Source organism: Crocodylus siamensis, chromosome 3 (assembly GCF_052110815.1).
Source record: "Crocodylus siamensis isolate JL-2025a chromosome 3, ASM5211081v1, whole genome shotgun sequence".
Taxonomy (NCBI): Eukaryota; Metazoa; Chordata; order Crocodylia; family Crocodylidae; genus Crocodylus; species Crocodylus siamensis.
In genome coordinates, this window is record NC_143397.1 from 17,498,956 (window position 1) to 17,526,182 (window position 27,227).

A 27,227-nucleotide genomic window follows, 5' to 3' on the forward strand; every position below is an offset into this window, starting at 1 on the left:
AGCTACTAGTGAGCAGGGGTTCCCAAAGTTTTGCCCTTGAAGGGCTATTTCAGAAGAACAGTCCTGGCTGTATGTAGCCTGACTAAAAACTCAGACATGCTCCCTGCGTGCTTTATAAAGACTGTTAAACACATTTTGAATGTGGAAAAGTATTGTATGTTATGCCATTAGCTTAAGCAGTAAGTGGAAAGAGATAATGGGCTAAGAACAACTTTGATTATGATGTAGGATAATGAGCAGAAATTGGTTATTCATCTTTCTGCTTCATAAATCGATGTACATTTGTATGTGAGATACAAGATAACTGTTTATAGCTGTGTCATTTCAAAGCCATTTGCAGGCATGACAACAGTAACTTTATCGGTCCTCCAAACATATGTCCAAAATTGCAAAATCTTAATATGCTAGCAGACAGTGTTTTATACATAACTATCTTCATATGAACATATACATATTCTTTAGTACAGTGATTATCAACCACGGTGCTGGGACATGCTGGGGTGCCATGACTTCCTTTGAAACATGCTGTAGGAAGTGCGAGGAGATAAGGAAGATGTGAGGAAATGAGCAGATAAAGGCAGGGTCAGCCTTCAAGTGTAAGGAGATAAGTAGATAATGGCAGACTCAGGCTGAGGAACTCTATGCCTAGATGTTCCCCCACCCCCACTGCCTGCCCCCTTGCAAGGAGTTAAGCCCTGCAATAAATACATTCGTTTTTGAAATGTGGTGCTGCTCAAGTAACATAAGTTATAGATGAGTGCCTCGAGTCTAAAAATGGTGAGAACCACTGCTTTAGTACGTAACAGTCAAGATCCACTAGGCTTTACCAACTCTATTCAAACTATTGCTATATCAAAATATTTAGCTTTCAGTTCATATGCAGTAGCTACCCATACTGCATGTTAAAAAGAATTAGGGAAATATGTGCAACATACACCAGTCAAACAATGTTGTTTTAGCTTACTGCAGTTTGTTTTAAAAGAGGAAGTGATGTGGGCCCAAATTCATAGTATCACCTAGGGCATGTTTGCTTGGCAAACTCACTATGCTAAGGAGCTACTGAATAACCACATCAATTAACCCACCTCCACTGTTCCCACCTAGAAGGCAGCCAGTATGGGGCAGCACAGTGTGTCTGAGGATGCTGCTGTCTTTCCCATAGTAAGTTTGCCTTGTAGAGATGGCTTAATTGCCTAAAATTGTACGTAGGCACCTAATTTCCACCTAATTCCAGGAGTGTGATACTCAAAATGCTTAATTAAAGGCATTAGGCACCCAGGTTTTCATTCATAAAATTCCCTAGTTACTTAACATTCTGCTTCTGCCTGGTGCCTATCTTACACCTAGAGCCATCTCTCTCTCTGAGGATCTCCAGGCACATGCCAGGTGTTTACAGCACGGAACTCCTTACCATGTCACAGCCACTCTTCATTCAGAAACACAGCTGGAGGAGGTAAGGTCACCCTCCTTTTATACAATAGTTAAGTAGTTACTGCAGTCATCTGAGATGTGGGAGAGTTGTATTCAGTGCTCTCCACAGCCTAAAGGGGATTCAAACATCTTTTACCTCCTAGGAGAGTGCCCTAACCACCAGGCAGAGGAAGTCTTGTGCCTGGGTTCTCCTCTACAGCCCTCCTGCTGGAGCCGTCCCCCTTCCAAGATTCATTTATGCAAAGAGGAGGAGCTGGAGGTAAAGTCACAACTCTCCAGTCCAAAGACTACGGCACTCATTGAGATGCCAGACCTTCTCTACAAGGTCTGTTTATGCATTTTGTCCAATAGCTGTTTAGAGTAAAATGAAATCAGAGTCCAGGAAGCAGGGACTTGGAACCCAAGGACTGGATGGCACCAACATTCAAAAAACTTGATAAGCAAATAGATCTTGTTTCTGCACCCCTTATACAATGATTAATAACTCTTTCTGGAAGAAATCCATAGGAGGATTTGTGATTTCTTGTTAATAGAAGAAAATTTTTGTGGCCAAGAGTGGAGACCATTTATCTTCCTCCTTGGAGAGAGCTAGCAAACAGCCTCTGGAAACATGGAGCCAGAAGGAACTTCTGACCCACCGTTGTTAGATATCATACTGGACATTTTCACTGGCCTTAGTAAAATTTTATTATTCCCTTCTTATGGGAGCATTAGTCAACAGCTGTATCAGGTATTTCTTTTTTAAAATTCAAAAAACCAGAGATGCATTTTTGAATGTCTGTGATGTTGCAGGCATACATAAATGAACCAGTCATTACTTAATTCTCTACATATGTCTAGCTTGGTTTGGATGTGTCTGGAGTGTAATTCATAATAGTGAACTCCAAAAAAAGTCCTTTAGTCTAGGCAGTAAGATGGTGAGTTGCTGAAATAATGTCAGCTGCATTCTGATAATGGATGCCTATATATAAGGCCTATACAGACTGAAGACAACTTGCAATAGAAAAAGAATATGAATGCAAAAATCACCTAACAGCTTTTGGCATATGTCTGTACCTTACATGTGTCTGAGTTTGCTGCCAAGGGCACCAGATGACTATGTACCAGCTTTCAGAAAACAGGTGGGAAGCACCTTCTCTTTTCTCATCTTAAGTACATATAACCCAGCTGCCATAAACTATGTCCCGTAGATAACAGAAGTACTGAAGATGAGCAGCTTAACGGAGATCAATTATAGATATGTCTATAGAAATTAATGCTAGCTAGAAACATGAAAAAGCTAACAGTCCTTAGAAAATATGGCAATGCTACCTGCACAGCCTTGAATATTTTCTATAGTAACAATAAATTATTGCTTAGAAGTTGGAAAGTAGCATGAGGCAATAATACAAGTATACTTTTGGTTAGGCTTTTGGTAAGTCAAGTGTCTGCATTACATTGGCATGTCTAATGCCTTTGAATATTAATTTTGATTAATGCTGATTTTTCTCTTTACTGTGTGTTTCTGTTTACTTATGATGTGAGACACCTTAAGAGGAAAGGAGCATAGAGAAATAGTGTCAGTTTAGAGGATAGAACTGGGAGCTGGGAAGCTGCTCTGCTTTTTCAGGTCAAGTGCTACAAATGCTGAATCAAGGCATGAAAAGTTATAATATAAAATGTTAATTTTGTATGTTTATCATGCCTTAGGATTTGTCTGTGTTGCATTAATTTGCATACATTAGTTTACTTAATTTGTGTATATATTATTCTCTAGCTGTGTCTCAATAGAAGTGCATTAAGATAGATATGAGTGATTAATTAACTGTTTGTGTTGTCTTAAATAAATATGTTGTCTAATTCTAGCCCTCTGAATTCAATAGGAATCTTCCCATTGACTATACGTGGGCAATTATTTTTTGGCCAATAATTTAATTTCCAAAAGATAGTTTTGGTGTAGCTGACAGTATTCATTCACTCAAGGGGAATTCTGTAAACTTTTGTAACCAAAAAGAATACAGAAAATTTCAAAAAAAGAAGTGTTTTATTTTGACATTTTCAAAATAAAGTTTTAATTTTTTTGTTCACATAACATTGACTTCTTTAAAATTGCAACTGAAGATACTAATGGAGTTAAAACTGACAATGAAACAGAATGCTGCATTGGAGGTCAAATGAAATGTTCCAATCAATCCACAATGAATTTTTAAAATAGTTTTTCAGGTCAGCCTGCGAGAAGAGAAATTAATCATTTGCATGGCTTAACTACTGGGGCCAATGAATGGACCAGTTGTCAGCCCTTGGTGAAAAGGCATGACACAAGAAACTTAAATGCACACACTGTTGCTTTGCATGTAGACTCTAGACTAAAGTTTTAAATAGGCCTAAAGCCAGCTGCTCTCTTTGCAGACACTTGCCATACTGATATATTAATGTAAATATAAAACACTGTAGCCCCTTAACTATTAACAGCCTTGCAGGCCTTTTCTGTTAGGAAAGAAATTAATACTGGAGTCAGGTAGTTCTTTGATTCAATTTTGTTGATTTACAAGTGATACAGAAAATCCTGTTCCCTTGAACAAATGGCAGAAACAGCTTCTTTACTAAGAGTTTAGCAGCACTGAATACAAGCTTTCTGCTAGTTTTCTGTCAGGGTCGCACTATAGTAGTTTTTCTGGCAGGCAGCTGGCTTTCCTCACTGCTTTTTCTGTGTTCTGGGGCCAGTCTGCTACTTGTCCTAGCCTTCACAGACACACAGCTGCAATCCAATCTACCACTTGCTCATGCATTTGTTGCCATCTCAAGAAGGCCCAGAGCTGTATAGCCAACATGTCTCTGCCCAGGTGGGCACCTAGTCCACTGCTTGGGTAGTGGTCCCTAGGTTCTGCTAACCCTACAAAGGAGCCATCTAATGATTCCCAGATTTAGTCTGCATGGAGGAAGGCTGTGGTGCTCAAGAAATTCGATATTAATGAGCAATCAAGGACCCGCATGAAGTTTCAGAGGTAACTACTAGGGCTGTGCAAGGCTTCAGACTGCCATTTGGATCCAGAGAAGATTCAGATGCTGAAGCAGCATGTCCGGATCGAAGCACCGACTTCTTTAGGCTTCGGGAAAGCTTTGGAGTCACTTTGGAGATCCAGCCATAGGGTATAAAGGGGAATCGATGAAACATTTATAACTTTGTTGTTGTTTGTCTGATTTGGATGAAACTTTCAGGGATGGTATCCTCTGCTGAGAGCAAAAAGCTTGCCAAGGTTCAAGAAGATCGGTGCAGGGGTTTTGGGGGACACGCACCCCAAATTTGTGAAAGCAAAACTCATGTCACGTGTATGTGTTACACCACAGGGGGGTGAAAACTGCAGGGGTGGTTGCCCCTGGTGAGGTCACAAAGCCTGCCAAGCTTCAAGAAGATCAGTGCAGGGGTTTGGGGGGAACTGCACCTCACGCTGCTGACAAGCAAAACTATGTGCGTTAAGGCATGGCAGAGTGAAAGCTGCAGAGATGGTGGCCTGTGCTGCGGCCATGAAGCCTGCCAGCTATCAAGGAGATTGGTGCAGGGGTTCTGGGGCCCTGCACCTCTGGCTGCTGACAGGCAAAATTTATGTCATCGGTACTTGTGCAACCATGTCTGTCTTGGGGCACGGGGGTGAGATGGGGAGGAACTACTGCAGCCCTGGCTGCTAGGCTACTGTGTTACCAGTTACCAGTCAATCATGATTCACTCAGGAACCAGCTCAATACACAGTACCTAGCTACCAGTAGCTACTAGATAATGAGTTAATTAGCAAGGATTAACACCTACAAAACCGCAGACTAAGGAGAGGAAATAATCAATACAGACAATCAACTGCCCCAGGATAAAGATAGTCAGCTCCACAAGCACCTATGTCATGAGTTTTGCCTCTCAGCAGCTAGAGGTGCAGGGCTACAGAAGTCCCTGCACCTATCTCCTTGACAGCTGGCAGGCTTTGTGGCCTCAGCAGGGGCCACTACCCCTGCAGTATTCAGCCCGCTGCACCTTAACACACACAGAATCATCTATGTCACAAGTTTTGCCTGCCAGCAGCTTGAGGTGTATTTCCCCCTAAGCCCCTTCACCTATCTTCTTGAAACTTGGCAGGCTTTGTGGCCTCAGCAGTGGCCACCACTCCTGCAGTTTTCACCCCCCTGTGGTGTAACACGTAAATGTGACATGAGTTTTGCTTTCAAGAATTTGGGGTGCAGTTCCCCCAAACCCCTGCACCAATCTTCTTGAAGCTTGGTAGGATTTATGCTCTCAGCAGAGGCTACCACTCCTGCAGGTTTCATCCAAATCAGACAAAAAGCAACAAAGTTATAGATATTTAATTTATTCCCCATTAGACCCTATGGCTGGATCTCCAAAGCAGCTCCAAAGCTTTGGAGCCACTTCAGCTGAATCGAAGCGGGAAACTGATCCAGAGCTCTGGATCAGATCCCTGTTATTTGAAGTGGCCGGATCTGAAGTCAAATCGAATAGCTGTCTATTCGCACAGTCCTAGGAACTACTGCCTATTTTGGTCCAGCAGTATCGATTGCTCTCTTGGCTGTAGGCATCCAAGCTTCGAGGTGTAAGCCCAGGATGCCCAGAACAAGGCTGGGTGCCTAGAGCTTCACCTATGCTTTGTCTCTGACTGTTTCGTTGGCTGATTCTGGTCCTTGATTCCTGCTTCAAGTCTCCACTCCCAGTTTCTGTCCTGGTGTCCGTGTCAACTTTGTTCCTGCACCTGCCCCGGATTTCTACATCATTCCTCTGCTCCTGCCCTGTCTCTTGCTTTGCCTCGAGTTTCTGCCTTTAGCTATGCCTTGAGTCCTGGTCTCAGCCTAAATATCTCTGCCTTTTCTTTGGCTTTGGCATCTGACTCTTGACAATGTATTTGTAGTTTCTGGCTTGTGAATTAATTCTTCCGTTGAATCCTGATATTGCTTCTTGACTCTGCTCTACAGGGTTGTAATCTAGCCTTAACCATTAAGAATGACTGCCCGCATCCTCAATAACACAGCCATCAGGGTCCTGGTACTTTGGAGCAATCAAGCCTGGGCATTGCAATGATAAGGAAGCTCAGTGTAATAGCTTCCATTTACACTCTATTAGTAACCGATGCTTTAAAGTAATAAGCGTTAAGTTCATAAAATGGCAACAGTGACTATATTTCACACTTCCATTAAAAGTTGAATACACAGACTTTTTTCTTTCTTGTTTGGCTACCTTTCAGCTCTTTCTTTCAGCAAAGCTCAGTCAGTTCCCACTGAAGTCAATGGAGACCCATCAGTCATAAATTTACTTTTAACCATGTTATTCCTTTATTAAAACTGGGTTTCCAGACTAAGAGACGCAATGCGAAGGTTTCTGGGTGTTGTTTAAGTTACTTGCCTACAGGACAAGTCATTGCAGGCTGGTATAGAAATTGAGTTATGCTTTGTTGAAGTTATCAGCTAATTGTTTGGCTGAATAAATAACATTCATTCGGGTGAGGCTTGCTGAGAGCAGGCAGTGCACTAACAGGTGACGGACATGAGTTCATCTAGGTGGCCAGAGATCTGCTTTGTAGGCATGTTGGTCTGAGAAAAAGAGGAATACAAAGCTCTAAAACTCTTGTTTCACGGGTGATACTCTTTTTTAGACCAACTATAAAATAGCAACAAAACAAAATATCTTTCTTTGCAAGCTTATGGGTTCACCTGCCCTTCTTCAGCCTGAGGGAAAATCAAAGATTGTAAAAGTCCCCTGAGGTAGAAAATAAATGTGCAAAATAAAGTTTATTTTCTACCTAAGGAGACTATTCGTTTTCAATAAAGAAATATAGCAAAAATATATATATATTTTTTTATTATTAAAAAGGTAAATAAGAGGTCTAATAAAAGAAATCACCTCTGAACCAGGTTTTAGAGTTTTGTATTCCTTTAGGTGGTCAGAGAACTATGCTGTGTTCTCATTTCAATATTTACAAAAGGAGCAGGAAAAGTTACAAGGATTAGCCATCCTCTGTTTTTGTACACGAGATCAGCAACAGCAGAAATGCTCCCATTCACTGTTTAAGGGATGAATTGGCATTGACATTACAGTGGCAAGGTAGCTCATGAGAAGTGGAGAAATGCCTTAGCTGAGAGATCCATCCTTTCTTTTGTGTCCTTGCTCATTTCCCACTGACGCAGGCCAGGGCAAGTTTGGACTCTGCTGTCTTTCAGCCAAGCAGACTTCAAAATGGATAAACCTGTTTCGCAGGGTTCTGCTTCCCAAAGAGAAGGTAAAGTTCACTTCTCTTTTGACAGCTGCTTAGCCAAGACAGGATTCTATTTGACTGAAGCTATTTGGTCTGGAAGCTGCTCAAAGACCTTTTAAAGTAGTATCTTTTTTGAGAGTCTGCTCTTTGAGGAGGGATTTTCTTAATATGCGACTATACAACTCCTGACAGAGACCAAGTATAATATTAAATAGTTACAATCAGGGACTACATTTTTAATCAAAAAGTCTTCCCCAGCCTCTGGAAGTACACTCTAAGTTTTATGTGTGCCATATGCAAAGTGTTACTTGTGCTTTCAGTCTTGCAAATTCAGAATAGTTTGTGGGGGGAAATAGTAGTTTAGTGGTGTTAATTTCTTGATTTTCAGTCACCGGTCATTGATTATTGAGTGGGCACAACCCACTGCAGGTGTAGATTTTTTTTTTTTTTGGTCTTATTTTGTGAGTTATAATCTAGGGGTAAATTATAATCTCATTCTTAATAAGAGAATGAACCTAGGGTAGAAAATGATTGAGAGTTTCCCCCCAAATCCTCCTTCTGTGATAGAAGATGTTTCAGATTCTACATATCTCCAAGTAAGCAGCTGCTCTGAGAGCTTTTGTTAGGAAAACTGTTTCCTGAGTATCTCATCTCAGATATAACAAATATGCCCCCCCTCCAAAAAAAAAATAAAATAAAAAATTCTAAACCTAAACTGTGTGCCACAAGCTCATCTCAGCATTAATTGGATGGCACAACCAGGACCCCTCTTCTGTGCCTATCTTAGCTGGTTATGAAGGAGAGAGAAACAGCCCTTAGCTTGTCTCTCTTGTATCTCCACCTCTGCACTTACACTTCAGTTGCATCTTGTCATTGTGTAGGGCACCAGTGAAGAGAAGACAGCCACTTGCTCCTTTGCCCCTGCACACACGCAAGCAAAGGCTAGGACAGTGTCTCTGAGAAAGCTATACAGAGAATGGTAATGTTAGAGCATTGTGCGCTAAGGGGGACACGATTTACTGAAAAGAGTCTGAATAGTAATGGCTGGTTTCAAAGCTAATTCCAAAAGTCTATATTTGCTGCAGAAAAAGGAAAGACTTCACTTAGTTTGGGGTTAGGAATTAAGTGCTTCAAAAGTCCTGGACGTCCTATCCATGAAATCATTACGTTACTTATGCATCAAGCATGGAAACATTACAAAAGAATTGGACTCTTAAATCAGACATCTTTATGACTTGATATTTTCACCTCCTATAGAATAGGTCTGAAGATGCGCACTGCTAGTGACAGTCACATTTAACACTGCTATTTAAATATGAAGGCAAGTTCTTGTTACTGCGTGAAATCCTTACACAGTACAATGGTTATTGTCATTGTATTTTCATCAGGATCTCTTTCAAACTAAATATTTATAATCTCTAGACCGCACTCTTCCATCCTGGGGGGAAACCCAAGGAAACATATGGCCTTCAGTCTGAATTTACTGTTCTGTGGTCAACGTACATTAGCTGTTAATCAGGCAGAGCTTGTGACTGCTCAGCTGCCCTCAGGACAGATGAACAATTCAGATCTTGAGTGCTTTGTGTTGTTCTGGATCTGTATGACACATTCTCTTACGCTGTGGCACAGCAAGCCAGAATACACTGAAACCCTTTTCACATGATTGTTCTTTCCACAAGATTTAACATGGTGTTTGTTATTCAGATTAACCATGTCCTTTTCAAATACGTTCTTCAGGCTTGTTGGTCATAAATCACAGGGATTAATTTTTCTAGATCTACAGTACCTTTTTGTTTAAGGAAAACTTTTAACCTGAATTAAAACATTCCTCTGACATCTGATGTTTGACTCAGATTTTTGAGAATACTACGCAAATTACAAGTGCATTTGGAGATGCAACCGTATTTTGTGCCATAATCTCTCCCAAAGAGCTTACGATAGGGATATTTGTAAACAGACATAAACTAGAACTTGACAAGGCATATAAGGGCAACCACTATTTTCTTTTCTATGATCTGGATATAAAATAAATTACAAGGATTGGCCTTGAATACTTGCCAAATACACAGGATTAACTCAGTATTTGCTGTATTCACTAGGGCTGTGCAAAGCTTTGGTAGCAGATTCGATTTGGAGGAGATTTGGCCCAATTCAGGGACCAAAACTGAATCAAATCAGGAGACCAATTACAAGCTCTGAATCGATTTTTGGGAAAGCTTCAGAAAAGATTCAGCCACTTCAGAGATTTGCCCATAAACTAAACAGGCAGCTAACAGTTGCCTCCTGCTGGTAAGCCCCTTCCTTCCCCTATCCCCCAACAGACTTAAGACAAGCTGCCCAGCAGGGGTGGGGGGGGCACATTACTTGGGGAGCGGGGTGGGGGGGGGCATGGGATGTGGGTGTGGCAGTGCTGGCTACATTTCCTCTTACTTATGATAGAGGACGTGGGCGGATCTAGAATTTTGAAAAATGGGAGGTGCATCATCCCATATAACACTACACATTTTCTGCCAGTTAAAAATAAACTAGAAGCTTTACTAATATGCTAGGAGCCTAGGGCTGTATTATTCAGTTTAAGATTGAAACAAAAACACATATAACTTAATCGGAATGAGTTAAAAATAAATCTGCAGGGCTATGAAATAGGAGCTTCATTACCAGGAGCAGCTTATAGCAGAAATGCAGAACAAAGAATAGTTTGACTGGTAGAATATCAAGACTATTAAAAAGAAGGAAGGGTCATTAAGACGCAGGGCCATCCCTGGTGGGAGATGAATTGGCCATTCCCCACACTTTGGGGAGGCCCACAGAGCCAGTTGGAGCAGTGAGGTGACTCCACACTGCTGCCAGCTTTACATCTGGCCACTTGGCGCACACTCTCTCATCCCACTGCCAAATCCAGCACATCTGGCTGTTCACCACCCTGCCACTCGCTATAAGAGAGCCTCACAAGACAGCTGAGAGACTTCTTACCAGCTAAGAACTGTCTGCCCAGAGGAGCTTTCCATCTCTTGACTCTTTTGTGAAATCCTATGAAATATGAACCTTTATTTCTGCCCAGGAGAATTTTTATAATCTTTTCTCCAATGCCTGATGAAGGGTGTTCGTCCCGAAAGCTTGCAATTAAAGATTTATTATTTTTGCAAAAATCTTGGTGGTCTAATAAAAGATATCACTTCTACATGAGCCCTGATTGCTTTTTCCTCTAGACCAATATGGCTACAACCTGGATACTCGACATATGAAAGGTCATAAGTCACTTTTTTTTTTTTATATATAAGATTTCATACATTTCAAGTGCCCTTACGCAAGATATTTGTCAATATAAAGTTACACTGAGAAAAAAATTCAGCTTTTCCTGTTAGTGAAAAAGTCATTAATTTGAAGAACATGAAGTCATCCAAGGGCAAGAGTTGTATTTATTGGGTTTCAGCCAAGAACACCTGCATAAACATGTCGTGTAGTGGCTTACAAAAAAGCAGCATTAATTGCAGTGACATGTATAGAGCTAATTTATAAATTCCCATTAAAACATTTTCAACCATGATATACAAGGACAGTTTTGTAAAAACAAATTACAAAGTTTCTTTTTCCACTATTTGATCCAGTTCTATCAGGTGTGCTCCTCTTCTGGCCCCATGATTCTTATAGTCCTTTCCACACATTGGCCTGTCTTCAAAATGTCTTAATTCCTGGACAAGTGCTTTAACCACTAGGGTGTTAGGCAAATATGGGCATTGTGGCTAGGGCTGTGCGAAGCTTTGGTAGCCAATTTGATTCAGAGGAGACTGGGCCTGATTCAGGGGCTGAATCTCCAAATTGGGAGACTCATTAAAAGGTCTGAATCAATTTGGAAGCCTCCAATTCTATTCGGAGATTTGAGTGGTCACCACTCACCACAGCAGGAAGCTGGACCTGGGCTCCAAGGTGGTAAGGGGGGGGGAGAAATGTGGAGGAGGGGACCATTGGGGGACCCCCACCCAGCCCCACTTCCCAGCCACTCCCCCAACCCCGAGTGCGGCCCCCCAGCTCCAGTGGCCCAGCACTTAAAAAAACCCAAAAGCACCCCACACTCATCAGCTGTGGCAGCAGCAATAAGGCCCTCTGGGAGCTCATAGCCAAGTCCTCCCACACAGCACCGGGGGAAGCAGGGATTGCACCGCCTTCTGGCCTGGCTCCTGCACAGCAGCCGTAACATCACATGGGTGCAGCATGGCTCAGCAGGGCACCGCGCACTGTCCTGGAGCTGGGGTGGCTCCAGCAGCCTCTTGGAGCCCTGCAGCACTCAGCCCCAGGTCCTGGACAGCACGTGGAGCCCTACAGCACCCTGTTGAGCTGTGCTGCACCTGCACTATGTAGCAGCTGCTGTGTGGGTGCCAGGTGGGGGGGGGGGGGAGGAACTTCCCCTCTGCCCCATTTTGCATAGGGGGCCTCTGTTGGGGAGTAAGATCCCCAAGGGTGGCCGTGATACCCCTGGCAGCTCTGTGACCATGCAAGCTGTGCCCCAAAGGCACCCTCTTATCTTCCTTGCCACATCTTTGATGGAAAAATAATTCAGGAGGCTGCCCATGAGCCTTTGCTTAGTCCTAGTTCCCTGAACCTTACTCAGGCTCCCTGACCTGTAGGCCCTTTGCCAGGCCCCTCTTCAGTGTAGTGCTGCACAAGACACCTCAGGACTTATGGACCAATTCCAGCCACCCCTTTACCATGCCCCATGGGTGTCACATTGCTGTTATGCTCTGCTGGGGCCTTGGCCTACCCAGACTTCACCCCTTTGATATAGCTAGGCCTTCTAGCCTAGACCTACTATGTTGGGCCTGGCTTTGAGGCATTAGCCCACAAATTCCTTTTATTACTGGGCCCCTGGCCCTTGCAGCTCATGCCCCTCTGGCTTTGGGGCTCTACACAAGCTTGTGCCCCCAGTGAGGCCACCTCCTCCCCATTAGCCTCTTTCCAGTCCACCAATGCAAACAATAACACAAACCTAAGGCCCTGGGCTACATCATAACATTAATAATAAAGGCAGCACTCTGCCCCTTTAAGCAGGCCAACTCCCCCCCTTAGTATACCAGCCCCTTTTATCTCTGGGCACCTTGTTAGCCCCTAGAGTTTTACTAGGTTTGGAGGTAGCAAAGTAGGCAGCCAGATGCATGGGGCCACTCTCTTTTGCAGAAGAGCCTTCTCTTGGCAGTTGCCAAAAAGAGAGTGACTCCCAGCCAGCCTCAGCTCTGAGCTTATATGTGCCCTGGGCTCTGACTCCTTCTGGTCAGCTGACCGCCTGCAGGTGCCAGCTAATTACCTTCTTAGCCTATTACTAGGCAATCTGCAGTGGTGGGGCTTTATGTAGCCTGCCAGACTCCTTTCCTAAGCTGTTTCTGCTCTCAAAAGTACAGGCACCCCAAGTGCCCTGTGACAGGCTTTGCCCTAAGCCTCCAGAGGCCCTGGTTGCTACTGCTGCAGCCAGTGAGTGCAGGGCTTTCCCCCCCCACACTTAAGTGCCGAGACACTGCAGCCAGGTGGGGCAGCCAATAGCGGGGGGTGCTAGGGAAGCAGGAGTGGGGTAGGGCCCTGCTCACCACCACTACACCCCCACCGCCAACACTGCCACTGCTGTCTGTTCAATTTAGAGGAGATTCGGCCCGATCTGGCGGCCAAAGTTCTGAATCTGAATCAGCAAAAATGAATCGGGGCGATGATTTAGATGACTGAATCAAATCACGGATTTGATTGGCCAAATCTGAAGCCAATTTGAATACTTGCTGCTCTACACAGGCCTAATTGTGGCTACATCTCCCATGACCTGGGGCTTTTCTCCCCTTGCTTTATACTGTCAGTTACATTTAGCTGAATCAGTATTGACTATCTCAGAGTAAGCTGGATCCCAAGAGGACAGAACCCTGAAAATAGGAGCTGTACAATAGACAGATACTCATTTCTTGGGTAAGAGATGGCAAAACCTGGATGTCGTGGAGGTGAAATAGGATCTGAAATAGGACTATTTATTCCCTTTTATTAAGTATATGGACTCTCCCAAGCCAGCAAAGCTTGTAGGTGAAAACACTTTTTAATGATGACCGTTATATTGAAAATTTGTAGCAAATCATGCCATTTCCTGTGTCTGATAGTGCACATTGAATCAGATGCGAATATCAGTACTTACCCTCTGAGTCATATTAGCACAGCTGCTAGCAAGGAACCTGTGGAAGCAAACCAGTGCTGCCAGAGCTGAGAGTGAGAGAAACTTGCTTGAGCACATGGGAAAGGGCATTACATGGGTATGACCAGGATTTTCATTAGTTCCTATATGTAGATTTTCTGCCTGTTGTGTCTGTGGGATGAAGGCTTGTCCTTTCTTCCACAAAACCATCTTAATTATGGTTAAGGGTTTATAGGCCAAACCCTATGAGGAGAGACTAGGGGACCTGGACCTCTTCAGCCTCCGCAAGAGAAGGCTGAGAGGGGATCTTGTGGTCGCCTACAAATTCATTAGCGGGGCACAGCAAGGAACCAGAGATGCTGTATTCACCAGGACGCCTCTTGGGGTAACAAGGAACAATGGTCACTAACTGACAGAGTGCAGATTTGGGCTAGATATCAAGAAAAACTTCTTCACAGTAAGGGTGGCCAGAATTTGGAATGGGCTTCCACGGGAGGTGCTGCTGTCGTCTACTTTGGGGGTCTCGAAGAGAAGGCTGGATGGCTAGGCAGCTGGTTAGGATCATCAGATATGTTCTTGCTTGGTAGAAGAAAACTGTATACTCCTGTGTTTCTATAAGTTGTGGTTGAATCAGCTGTTCTGAGAAATGTCATTGACGCCAACCTTCTTGCTGTAGTTAAATCACACAAATCAGGTGTGCACAAAACATGTTTGACATTTTATACCCTAATATTATAACCATCTCTGGAAGTGTAATTGAGAATGCTGTATAGGCTTCCTTTTGTATAGAACACCAGGAAGTTGGCTTTGGAGTCTGGCATTGTAGTGGAATAATTTATAGCATTTCTCTTCCTTTTTCTTTCTCCCTGAGGTTATATCACCATAAGTAAATCCAGGATTCAGCTGAAAAGAGCCTTAAAGGCACTTAGCAGCTTTCTTAGAATCCCATTAATATTTCTTGTTTGAACACAAGACTCCTAAACTGTTTAAGATGTACTTATCTGTCTGTGCTGGTGAGGTAGAGAAGATGCATTCCTCCAGAAAGAAACCCTTTCCAGTTAGGCAGTCAAGTGAATAATTTGTTATTGTGCATTAGAGTGGCATTGAGTTCTGGCTGAAATGTGCACATTTGCTTTTGTCTTAGAATAAAGGGTTAGCTTTTTTTCCTTGAAGTTACAGTTCTCCTTCAACTGAACCCTTGTAACACTCCTTAAAGACTTGCTGAACTTGTAAGCAAAGACAGAGGCTGATGATCTCCTTTCCATTGTTGTGAATCAAAATTATTCTGCTAAAGCCAATGGGATGATTTTAGATGTATGTAACTGAATGCAGGATCACATCCAAGGCCTTATAGGAAAAACAGAGGTCAGACTGGTTCACACAGACCTTAGAAGGCAATGTATAAGGATATCTGTTCAGGATTGGAAATGCTATTAATGAAAGAAAGGGATAGATTAAGCTGTTAGGCAAGACATGAGTAGGATTGTGTAGCTTTGCTGAGTCAGGTGAAGTACCAGCAAATTGTAATACCACCAAGGCACTCCTCAGAGACTCAGTTTCTTGGCACTCTTCTTTTTGATGAATAGGAAAATGCCTATGCCAACACTTTAAAAGGTGCAACATACCCATTTCACTTTCATCCATGTGCACAGAGGAGTAGGGCAGCCATCACTGTCTAACCCTGTCCCTCTCTGCCTACTTTCTCAGCTGGAGAAGCCTGTGCCCCTGCTTTTTTCCATAAGCCATGTATGTTCTCTGCAGCCAAACAGAGGCTTCAGTATACTTGAAGAGTGGCAAAAACAGCTATGGCAAAAGAGCCACTCATCCAGGTTTTATTTTAATGTTGTTTAAATGATTGTATAAGTTGTATAGCTTTGGAACAGCCTATCTGCTGCTTCTGACAACCCTCCTTCATTTTTACTAGTGGTAACAAGCTTGCTAACTTAATAAGGAGGGCTTTAAACTAGGTTCATGGGGGGATGGAGACAAAAGCTAGAGGTAAGTAAAGAGCCAAGGGACCTGAATAAAAGTTAAGAAGCAACAGAAATAGCAGAAGCTTTAGCAGTGTTCTTGGGCAGAAGACAAGACAATCAGTTAGATACCTGAAGTGTTTATATGGTAAAGTGAGAAACCTGGGGAACAAACAGGAAGAGCTGGAAGTCCAGCATGGTCGCAGAATTATTCTGTAATTGGAATCAGAGATGCAGTGGAATAGTTCACATGCCTGGATCAGTCATGGATGGGTATAGTTTGTTCAGGGAGGATAGACAATGGGGGGAAAAAGGAGGAGGTGTTGCCATAGATACATATATGTGTGTCTGTGACAGATGTTCTGAAGTGCCGAATTAAGTTGAAGGGAGGCCTGCTGTAAGACTTTGGGTAAAGGTCACAAGGAAGAGCAGCAGTGGGGGCCGGGAGGGGTTGTCACGGTGGGGCACTGTTATGTGCCTCAGTGGAGGATAAGGCCTTCTTTAAACAATTGAGAGAAGCTTCAAATTGCAGGTCCTGGCTTTCACAGGGGACTTCCCTGGGAGGAAATCACAAGACTGTACAAAGCAGTCCAGCAAATTCTTGAAGTCTGTTGGAAATAACTTTTTGATACAACTGGTAGACAGGCTGGCTGGTAGACAGGTCAACTAGAAGGAAAGTTCCTCTTAACTTATTGCTCACACACGGGAAGCAACTGGTTGAGAATGTGAAGGTGGCAGGCAACTTGGGCAAAAGTGACCACAAAATGACCGAGTTCAAAATCCTAAGAAGAGGAAAGAAGAACAGCAGAATAAAGGTACTGAACTTTAGGAAAACAGGCTAACAAATTCAGGGAGCTGGTGGGCAGGATCCCTTGGGAGGTAAGTCTGAGGAGAAAAGGAGTATAGGAGATCTGATGGAAGAATGGGAAGCGCAACAGGAGGCCAGCCTAGCTACAAAGCAATTTCTTCAATGAGGTGAAACTCAAAAAGGAATCCTATAAAAAGTGGAAACTTGGTCAGAGTATTAGCGAAGAGTATAAGAGTATCACACAGGCATACAGGAAAAAAATTAGATAGGCCAAGGAATGATTCTATAAGCATGTCAAAAGTAGGATGCTAGATGCTTCTTAATTGGTGTGGTCAGATAGGACGAACCCTTGGGTACTGAAGGAATGGGCTGAGGCAAGTTCAGCATCATTAGCTGTCCTCTTTGAGAACTCGTGAAGGTTAGGTAGGTTTGAGATGACTAGAAATGGGCAAATATAGTGCCCCTCTCTAAGAAAGGAAAGAAGATCTGGGGAACCATAGCCCAGTCAGGCTGACCTTACTACCTGGAAAGATCATGGAGCAGATCTTCAAGGAATCCATTGTGAAGTACCTAGAGGAGAGCAAGGTGATCAGGAACAGCCAGTATGGATTCACTAAGAGCAAGTCATGCCTGACTTGTCACGAGAAGGTGACAGGCTCTGTGGAGGGGGAAGGAAAACAGTGGATATGATCTATTTTGACTTTAGCAAGAGTAGGTTAGACAGACACTTGGCTGGGATGGTTTGGCCAGGCATGATCCTGCCTTGAGCAGGGGGCTGAAGTAGATGACCTTGTGAGGTCCCTTCCAACCCTAGTTTTTTATGATCCTTTGAACTATGTTTCTCTTCCTGGTGTGTGCTGGAAAGAGGCCCAGAATATTACAGTATCATAGGTATTCATTTCTTTGTGCCAATCACTCTGCTAGTAATTCTGTTTTCCTGGCACATCTTTATTAGGTTTATTATTATAATGCCTTTCACTACAGCATGCGACTACTCAGCTTTCACTTTGCATCATTTTCCACAAGTTTGATTTACTACTGAAAGGTTGGAAGAAACACACAACCCTCTTTGACTTTCATTTTCTTATAGGTAAGCACCTTTAATCTAATCCAAGGAGGCTTTCCTCTGCCTTTTCTTTTAATAACATAGTTTCATCATAGTTTGAGTAGCCTGTAGGTAGAGTTTAAATATTGACTAATGTTAAAATAGACACTATTTATTTTGTAGGTGTTCCCAGTATCCAGCATGCTTGGGTAAAGTTCAAAAATCCTCTGTGATCTCTAGTTTTTTTTTGTATATATAACTTCAGGAAAGTAGAATGATATTCACTATTTTTTTAAATGGCTAAATTCCTAGTGGCATAAGGAGAATGGGGGGTGGAGGGGATTCATATACAGTATATGAAGAAAAACTGCAGCGAATGTGAATGGAAGTTCTGAATATTACTGAATATCAATATCTGTTGAATAGTATTCGTAGATGCAATGCTATAGAATGATTTAAATAATATATCTTCTATACTTTTTTCTGTATTAAGGACATGCTTCTTACATGGATATGGTGACACTGACAAAGCTCCTAGCATAAATGTTGTTGATATAGAAGTGATTCATGCTAGTAAAGCTATTTTTCCTATGAAGAAAGGGTAATAAATAATGTCAGTATAAGCACATTTACATTGGTAGAACTGTGGCAAATCTGGAGGTACTGCTTCACTCCTTTAGTTATGACAAAAAGTTAGAGGTACATTTTTGTGTGAAGCTTATGCCTTAACAGTGTCTTGTCTTATAACATCCTTGGCAACGTTTTAATATCTTTGACACTTTTCCTTTCATGCATGTAAAGAACTCTGCTTCTGTCTGCTCACACCATAGCAATGTGATTATGAGGCTAACTGTAGGCTAAGTCAAATCCAAATCGTTCTCTATCCCATCATTTTAAATGCTGTTGAGTTTTCTCACAGCTGCTGTACGCAACAATATTGCTAATGCTTTATTCTTGTTTCTTGCTATTCTTAAGCATAACTTTGCGGCTTGCTTAACTGTTTCTTGCACAACAGTCGCAATTACATTCCAAAGGCAGCAATACATAAATCTCAGTGGGATTCAAACAGCATCATTGAACCCGGTCTGTAGCTATCATAACCCTTTCTTTTGTAAGTCTTTATCTTGTTCCGAGAAACCAACCACAATCATCAGAGGAATCTTAGACTTAAATTCAAATATGGTGCTATCCAATATTGCTAAATACCCAAGATAAATATGGATTACTTGTGGAGGGGTATATATGTCTAACTGCAAGACAAAGTGTCAGCAGCTCTTAAAAATGATAATCCCCACTGTCATGGCTTGTCTATTCTGTGGTGGCAGCCTTGAATCTTGGCAAATGGGGCTGAGCAGGTCACAAGCCTTCCTGCTGACACGTTCCAGAGTCAGAAGGTAAGTAATGGAGCTGCCTTAAACTTGTCCCAAATGCCCATTGTTAAGCCTTCAGTCTTCAGCGGGCCTGCGAGTGTGCTGGGAAGGTCTGGAGCAGCCGGACTGGCAAACTTCTACAGCTAGAGCAGGGGCAGGCAATTATTTTGGGTGGAGGGCTGCTTACCGAGTTTTGGCAAGCTGTCAAGGGCCGCATGGATAATCCCACCCTTTGACAGGGGCTCCGCCTCCTGGTTGCCATCTTGGGCCTGTAAATCCCACCCGTAACCTCTGAGTTTTGCCACTCCCCTTGCCCCTGGAAGCATTCCTTTAGGGAAGAGGCTTTGCCATCTTAGGGGGCCAAAAAACAAATTACATACTAAAAATCAAACACCCATAATAATAGTTTTTAAAATTAAATTGAAATATATTTTTGTCCTGATTTGAGGGCGTTTGTGGTGTATATGCAGAAGTGATTGCATTTGGGTTTTGTGTGTGTGTGTGTGTGTGTGTGTGTGTGTGTGTGAGTGTGTGTGTATGGATGTGAGTATGAGAGCCATGTAGCACAAAGTGGCTGGACAGGAAAGTAGGGAAAGTGGCAGGGGGGAGTGGAAGTGAGTGGGAAAGTGAGGCCTGCACCAGTGTCTCAGGGCCATTGCTAGCAGGGCCCAGAGTAGGTAGGAGTGCAGGGCACAAGCTGGCAGGGGTCTGTGGAGCAAGGCTGGGCTGCACCAGCAGGGAGAGGGGGGAGCTGGCCTGGCTCCATAGAGCTCCTGCTGGCCAGGACCCCATGCTCCTGCTACCTTGCTTTGGGACGCACCGGGACTGGCCCTGGGACACCAGCATGGGCCCCCATGTGGCTGCCACCGGCTTCCGTGCAGCCCCATGGTTCAGGTGGGGAGCAGCGCGTAGCCCTGACTCCGCACTCGCCCGTGGGGAACGAGCTGGTGCTCAGCCTGGGGAAAAAGCAGCTTCCCCCCTTGTGGCTGGCGCTTCCTGCTGCAACCGCTCGCAGCCCGCATGGGGCTGTCCTGCCTCTCTGCCGCATGGAGAGCAGGTAGCCTTGCGTGGGCTCTGAGCAGCTGCAGCACAGGGTGCTGGCCACAGGGAAGGGGAGCGTTGCGTTTCCCCCTATGCTGAGCACCAGCTTGTTCCCCAGAAGCTGCTGCTCAGGAAAGCAGCCCCCTGGTCGCCACTGCCACCAGGCAGTGCTTGCTGTGGCCACCTGCCACGCTAGGCTGTGGTGCAGCTGCTTCACCACCACCTCTGTGCTGCCCAGCACAGGAAATTCAGGTAAGAAGGTGGGGCAGGGGCTTTGGTGCAGAAGAAAATGCCCTGCTTTGGGCAAAGTGCCCTTTCCCCACTTCTTTCATCTCCCGGTGTGCTGCAGGAGCCAAGCAGAACTAAAGGAGGAGAGACATTCTGGCCAACAGCCAGAGTGTCTCCCTGGAGGACTGAGCCTCTGTGTTTGCTGACACATGCCCCTGTGGCAGGCGCTGGATCACTTTTTTTCACAGGGTTCTTATTTGCTACTGGGATTTCTGGGTAGCAACTTTTACCCCTGCACTGAAAATTTGCAGCGCAGGGCATGTTTTAACATTCCAGGAATGAAGTTTGTGGCACTGCAAACTGCATGGGCCTGCACATCTGGATCTGGCCGTAGGGAATGTGCAGACACATCCTCCTGCAGCTGTGGTACAGCCCAGCCCTTAGTCTGTGATCTTGGGCAGGTCACATAGCATAAATGGCCAATGTCAATGCGAAGACGCTAAATAAGGAATTGTTTTTCAGAGATGCTGACCCTTTGTAAGGTATGCTTGAAATGACAGCACCGTCTCACTAATTTGAAACAATGGGTTTTTTTCAAGCAAATGCATCTTAGAAATAATATTCAAGCATTTCATTTCCCTTAATGAGTTTTTTAACTCATTTAATTTTTCTCCAGACTTGCTGTCAAACATTTGTTGACTTAAAACTGCAGTTTCCATACCTAAAGATGGTTTTGCTACAGAAATAAGCTTTTGCTAAAAAGTTTGCTCAAAAAGGTAGCAGAAACCTTAATGAAAAATCAAAAATTTAAAAAATGTATATCATTTTTTACAAAAGTCATTTTGTTTTAAAAAGGCCATTCCATATTAGAAAAATATTCTTCCATTTTTTTTACCAGTTCAAGTAAAGCTGTTCATCTATCAATTTGAACTACTACATGTCTCAAGGTGCTGTGCAGAATCTTATCTGGTGAACAAAGACACAGCTGAATCTCAAGCACTCAAGAAGTACATTTGTATGTATGATTAGAACTGGTTTTTAAGCAAATGCTTCCTGTTTGTGAGACTGTCCATCCCTATTCCATAATTATGAATTCATTAATCTCTAAGGGAGTGATTCGGCTCTCAACTAGGGAGCCACAGGGCACTGGGGTGCCTTGAGATCCTTTCAAGGATGTTGTGGGCTACCACATAATGTGAGCACTGTTAGCTGTGCAAATGTGATTCACAAGATAAAGCCAGACATTTCAACTAGGAATCCATAGTGTTAAAAGCATTCCAAGCTGTTGTGGCCTTTCTAAGATCTTTCAATAGAAGAGTTACTTTAATGTTTTTCTTCTGTCAAAATAAAAGCCAGGAGCTGGCACTTTCTGAGGGGTTTTTGGAGTCTATGAAAAGGTGCCTCAAGGCAAAAAGAGTTTGAGATCCAGTGCTTTAAGGTGCCATCCTAGACTGCCTTCTATGTAATTGGTGTCCGAATCCCAGGTATTCCACAGCGCAAACAAGATCTAGCTTTTCTGACCTACCCCACCTGGATGTAGGCGAGGATTATTTAAAGAAGTATGAAAGAAGTAACATGTATTATTGCACTGCTTGAATATATACACTAGTTCCAGAAGAGAACATGAACATACCTCTCTCAAGAAAAGCCCTGACTTAATAGTTGAGGTGCCTCTATTAAAACTACTATAGGTTTGTGTACTATTTGAGGGCATTGACAATTAAGAGGAATGTGTTAATAATGTAACGCAACCTTAGTGTCCATATAAAGGCAACCCCCTGACATCAATATCTGCTTAACGAATCTCATAGCAGTTATTCTTGAATGTTATAAATATTGCATATCAGTCATTTGGTGAGGGGCCTGATTCTTATTTTGTAGTAGCCTTACATTGTTGCAACTCCTTTGCTGTCTTTGAACTTCCTTCTGATTTACCTTGGTGCAAGAACAAAATCAAGCTGTCTGTAGATCTCAACTTAAGGAGTAATGTGTTGCCTTTTTTAAAAAGAGGAGAAAGTATTTCATGCCAACATCAAAAGAAGCAAATCAGAGGAACAGGGCTAAAATACTTCTCTGACGTCATGGTAACGGGCTTAAAAAGCACTAGGACAATCAGGAGTTACGATTCCATTCCTATAGGGTTTTGTTTGATTTGGATTACACCAGCCTTGAAGAAAGAGGGCTTTATCCTACCTCATGTGCTCTATGGTCTCAAAGAAAACAGCGCCAACATACAAGGTACAAAAGGAGGTCTGCTTCCATCGTCTCTGCTGTAACAGCTGGAGGATGTCACATTTGATCCCGTCTGTGGCGAGATTGAGGAGAACAGTGCTGTAGGGCCGAAATGCCTCTTGTCTGGGAAAGTTAAATGTGTATGGTGGGGGGGGAACTACATGCTTTAGTTTAAAGTGACATTTAAGCTGGACTGAAGTTCATCTGCTTGGAAAAAAAAATAGGAGACACACAGAAACTGATATGGTCTTGAGAAGCAAGTGTTTCTTTTGAGCTTCAATAATTAAACACAGTGGCAGTATGGCTGTGTCTAAACACCAGAATTTACCTGCCTTTCCTCTATCTTTTGCTTTACGACCCACACAGGAAGGTTAGTAGATGGCTTCATGAGCCTCCTGTGGTCTCAGTTTTTTATTACCAATGATGCTATTGGTGTACTGTCATTTTATCCTCAACTAGAGGCTAAAGTTTGACTCATTCTTAATTCTGTTAATAAAGCTGCTTTTATTGCTCCTATTTTTCTGGGTGTTAGTGTGTAACACAGGAGCTCCAGCCCTCAAACAAAAGTTCTCTGAGAGTCCTCTCATTCACTAATTTTTAATGACCTGAGCCTAGTGGTGAAGATCCTCATTTACTGAGGTCCCCCTCTTGGGTTACTGAAAAGCTCTTGTCTTCTAATGTGTTAAATGCCTTCTAATTCCTGTCTTCTAATGTGTTAAGGATAAAATGACACTAGCTGTTTTAGAAAAGGAAAAATGAATTAACATTACTCCTTATATAGAGGTCAAGATATTTTCCTGCAGGAAGAATGAGATGATTTAAATCACCATTTGTGATTTAAATGTCTTGCTCGTTTTTTGAAGCAGTAAAAGGAAAATGGATCTTTTCATTTGTGGAAAATTTTAAAAACTGGGCTAATGTGGGGGGGATGGCTAATAATTTATACCGTACTCTATACCCTATATGTATTTGCATTACGTGCACAAAGACTAAGGGCCAAAATAAAATATTCTACTGTTACATGATTATACAAAAACAGATAAGACAATAGACACGGTGGTTTTGTTTACATTTTAATTTTGCTTAAATCAGTGGGATGTGTAACCATATTGCCTTCTTTTACCAAAAACCATAATTTATACAGTTGGCTTATTGTATTATAGATCATTTTATTGTCAATTTAATTGTGTTATTTTAGCAAAAACTGTCATTAAACTGCTGGTACTATTTGCATAGAGGATAGGCAATAGAAAGAAGATAAGTATAAATGACAAAACCTATTGGAAAGTGCTAAGCAAGTGCCAAAGAGTTTGACTGGCTGGGAGGAATAGTTCCTGGGCATGTGAATAAAGTAATGTAGCACTTGGATACCATGGTGGAAGTGCACAGCTTCATAGTGTGTAAGTCAGTGCTTCCCAAACTTTTCCTAAGCATGACCCCATTTATGACCCCATTTCTGCAACATGGCCCCTCACTCCCAACCTGCAGCCTCCCTGCCCCCCAGCAGCACCTGAGCCCTGGCTGCTGACCACCAGAGCCAGTGGCTACTGCAGCTGGAACAGAGCACAGAGCCATGCTTCCCCTCCATCCCCTCCCCTGCGAGCAGCATGGCCAGAGTGGAGCCCATGGGAGGAGCAGAGGATGCAGGCTGCCTGCTGTGGGCTTTGGGCTTCCCGGCCTGCTGCCCCCGCCAGGCGCTTCACAGTTCAGTGGGTGGGACCTGGTGCAGAAGAAGACCACACTACCATGGTCACCAAACTGAGGTGCTCCTGCTTGCCAGGGTCTCAACCACAACCACTAATGTTGTGACCCCATTTGGGGTTGCAGCCCACAGTTTGGGAACTGCTGGTGTAGGTGCTCCATAGTGGACAATCAACCGTGGAAGAAAGTACACGTGTCCCTCGATTTATGCGTGGTTCATATATGCAAATTCACTCTTATGTGATCACCCTTTTTCTACCCACAATTCCTTATATGCGAGGTAAATTCACTTTTATGTGATTGGGGCTCTGCTTGTCCCCATTCATCCCAGCCCCTGGGCCATGCTGTGGTGCAGGCAGGTGGTGTTGGCTGCTCCCGGGTCTACTGCAGCAGCTGGGTAAGTGGGGAGAAGCAGAACCCCAGGAGGTTCAGGGCACAGTGCAGCCCAGTGGCTACAAGCAGCTGGTGTCAGGTGGTCCTGCAGCCTCTGCAGCAGGGACTGGGGTGAGTGGGGAGAAGCAGAGGCCCTGGGCTGCAGTAGGCAGCGGGAACTGTAAGTGGAAGCAAGACAGTGAGGCACAGCTCTTGCCGCTACGTGTCCTCTGGGAAGGGTGCAGGCTCAGGGGCTGTGCCGGGCTCTTCCCGGGGGTGGGGAGCCGGCCCATGGATCTGTGTGCAGAATAACAGCAGGCTGCCATTGCAGGCTGGGGCCGGCGGCAGCACCGGGCTCTCCCTGGTGCTCAGTGGGCAGGTTGCGGGGGGGCTACGGTGAATTTTGGGGTGGTAGCAGCCCCCTCCCAGCACTGCCACCTCATTCCTGCAGGCAAGACTGGGGCCAGCAGCAGCACTGGGCTCCTCCTGGTGCTTCAGGCAGGTGGCAGCACTGGGAAGGGGGCTGTTGCCACCTCAAAATTCACCATAGCCCCCCCCAGACTGCCTGCCAAGCACTGGGGAGAGCCCAGTGCTGCCACCTTCCCCAGTCCCACACACAGATCCAGGGGCCCATACTACCCACAGGAAGGGCCCAGTGCAGCCCTCAGCCCACAGCACTCCCAGAGGCACGTAGCTATAAGAGCTATGCCCCCCTGTCCCATGCCGGCTCACAGTTCCTGCTGCCTTGCTGCCTGCTGCTGATGGGCTGTGCTGCACCCCTCCCCCAACTCCTTCCTTAGTCCCAGCCTCACTCCCTCCCTCAATGCCATGGGAACATATCCCTATTTCTTACATTATAAAGGGTGGTTCACTTTATGTGAATTCGATTTATGTGGCGTTCTCTGGGAACACATGTACCACATAAATCAAGGGAAACCTGTAACCATAACAGAAACTCTAGGTAAAACTGAAGCCTTCTGAAGGTAGATCAGAAGAAGTAAGGTGCAACTGACACATTATGAAGAATAGTATATTGCAGTTAATGGGCACACACATCATAATTCATTTCATAACTGCTCCTTTAACGAAAACCTAAAGGTTAAGTGTAAAAAGTGATGCTAACAATGGTTAAAAGGCATTTCACACAAGCCTGTGCAACTTTAACTCTTTGCTAAGTTCTGACTCAATATAGTCAGAGCTCCTTATTTACTACTTTTTACCTCATGTAAAATATATACTATACAAGAATAATATATTAATGTAAACATACTGAAGCAGACCTGAGACTATCTAGTCCAGTTTCCATTGGCCAGAACCTGATGTTTTATGGGGAGTTCTATCTCCTTTTTTGTTCCTATCATGTAAGTGTTTTAATACTGAAGTTAAGTGTTTTAATGCACTTTTCAGCTTTAGTTGAAGCATCCTTCTGAAAAGACACTTTACAGTCTAAATGGTTTATGCTGGCTAAGATTTTCAGAGGGCTTGTGCCACTGGTGAGGTTCCCAGGATGTTTGGCAAGGATTTCAAATAGCATACGGCTCTAGGAACTGGCCAGGTATTAACTGCATATCTTTTTTTGTTTCAGCTGTAGAACTAATTTATTGTCCTATTATTTTGTTTCTAGTTTTGGAGGGTCCTCAGGGAGGATTATACTGTGGTTGCTCAGGGCTGCAGGGGGGCAGTCAGGAAGGCCAAGGTGGAGATGGGACTGGGACTAGCTTCCCGGATCAAGGACAACAAGAAGTCCTTTTTTAAATACATAGGGGGCAAAAAGAAAGTACTGGGTAACGTGGGGCCCCTGCAAGACACACTAGGAAATATGGTCATCACACCAGATGACAAAGCTAACATATTTAACGACTTCTTTGCCTCCATTTTCCTGAGCAGGGACCAGATCAGCCCTCCCACCGGGCCCCCCTCAAACCCCAGGGGAGGTACACCTAGGCCAAGGGTCAGAGAGGATCTTCTTGAGGGACTGGATGGAATTAAGTCAGCTGGTGCGGATGATCTCCACCCCAGAGTGCTGAGGAAATTAGCCAAGGTCATTGTGGGACCCCTGGCATAGCTGTACGAGCACTCATGGTGCTCTGATGTGGTGACAGGACTGGAAGAGGGCCAATGTGGTTTCCATCTTTAAAAAAAGGAGGGAGGAGGACCCAGGGTGGTAAGGTTCTCTAATGAACCTGTGTTGGTTGCCCCTAAGCATAATCTCCCCTGCTGGCCCCTAGTGGATATATGCCAGAATAATTCTCTCAAAAAGCTTACCCAGGATCGAGGTAAGACCAACTGGTTTCCTGGACTTTCGGAAGGCCTTCGACACTGTCTCTCACCCTGTTCTCATCAAGAAACCAGGGGACTATGGTGTCGACACCCACACAGTCAAATGGGTCACCAACTGGCTGGAGGACCACACCCAGAGAGTGGTGGTGGATGGGTCATTTTCGACCTGCAGGACTGTGGGCAGTGGGGTCCCCCAGGGCTCGGTCCTCGGGCCCGCACTGTTTAACATCTTCATCAGTGACTTGGACAAGGAGGTAAAAAGCACCCTGTTCAAATTTGCTGATGACATTAAAATGTGGGGGGGATGTAGGCACACTAGAAGGGAGGAATAGGCTGCAATTGCACCTAGACAGGTTACAGGGGTGGGT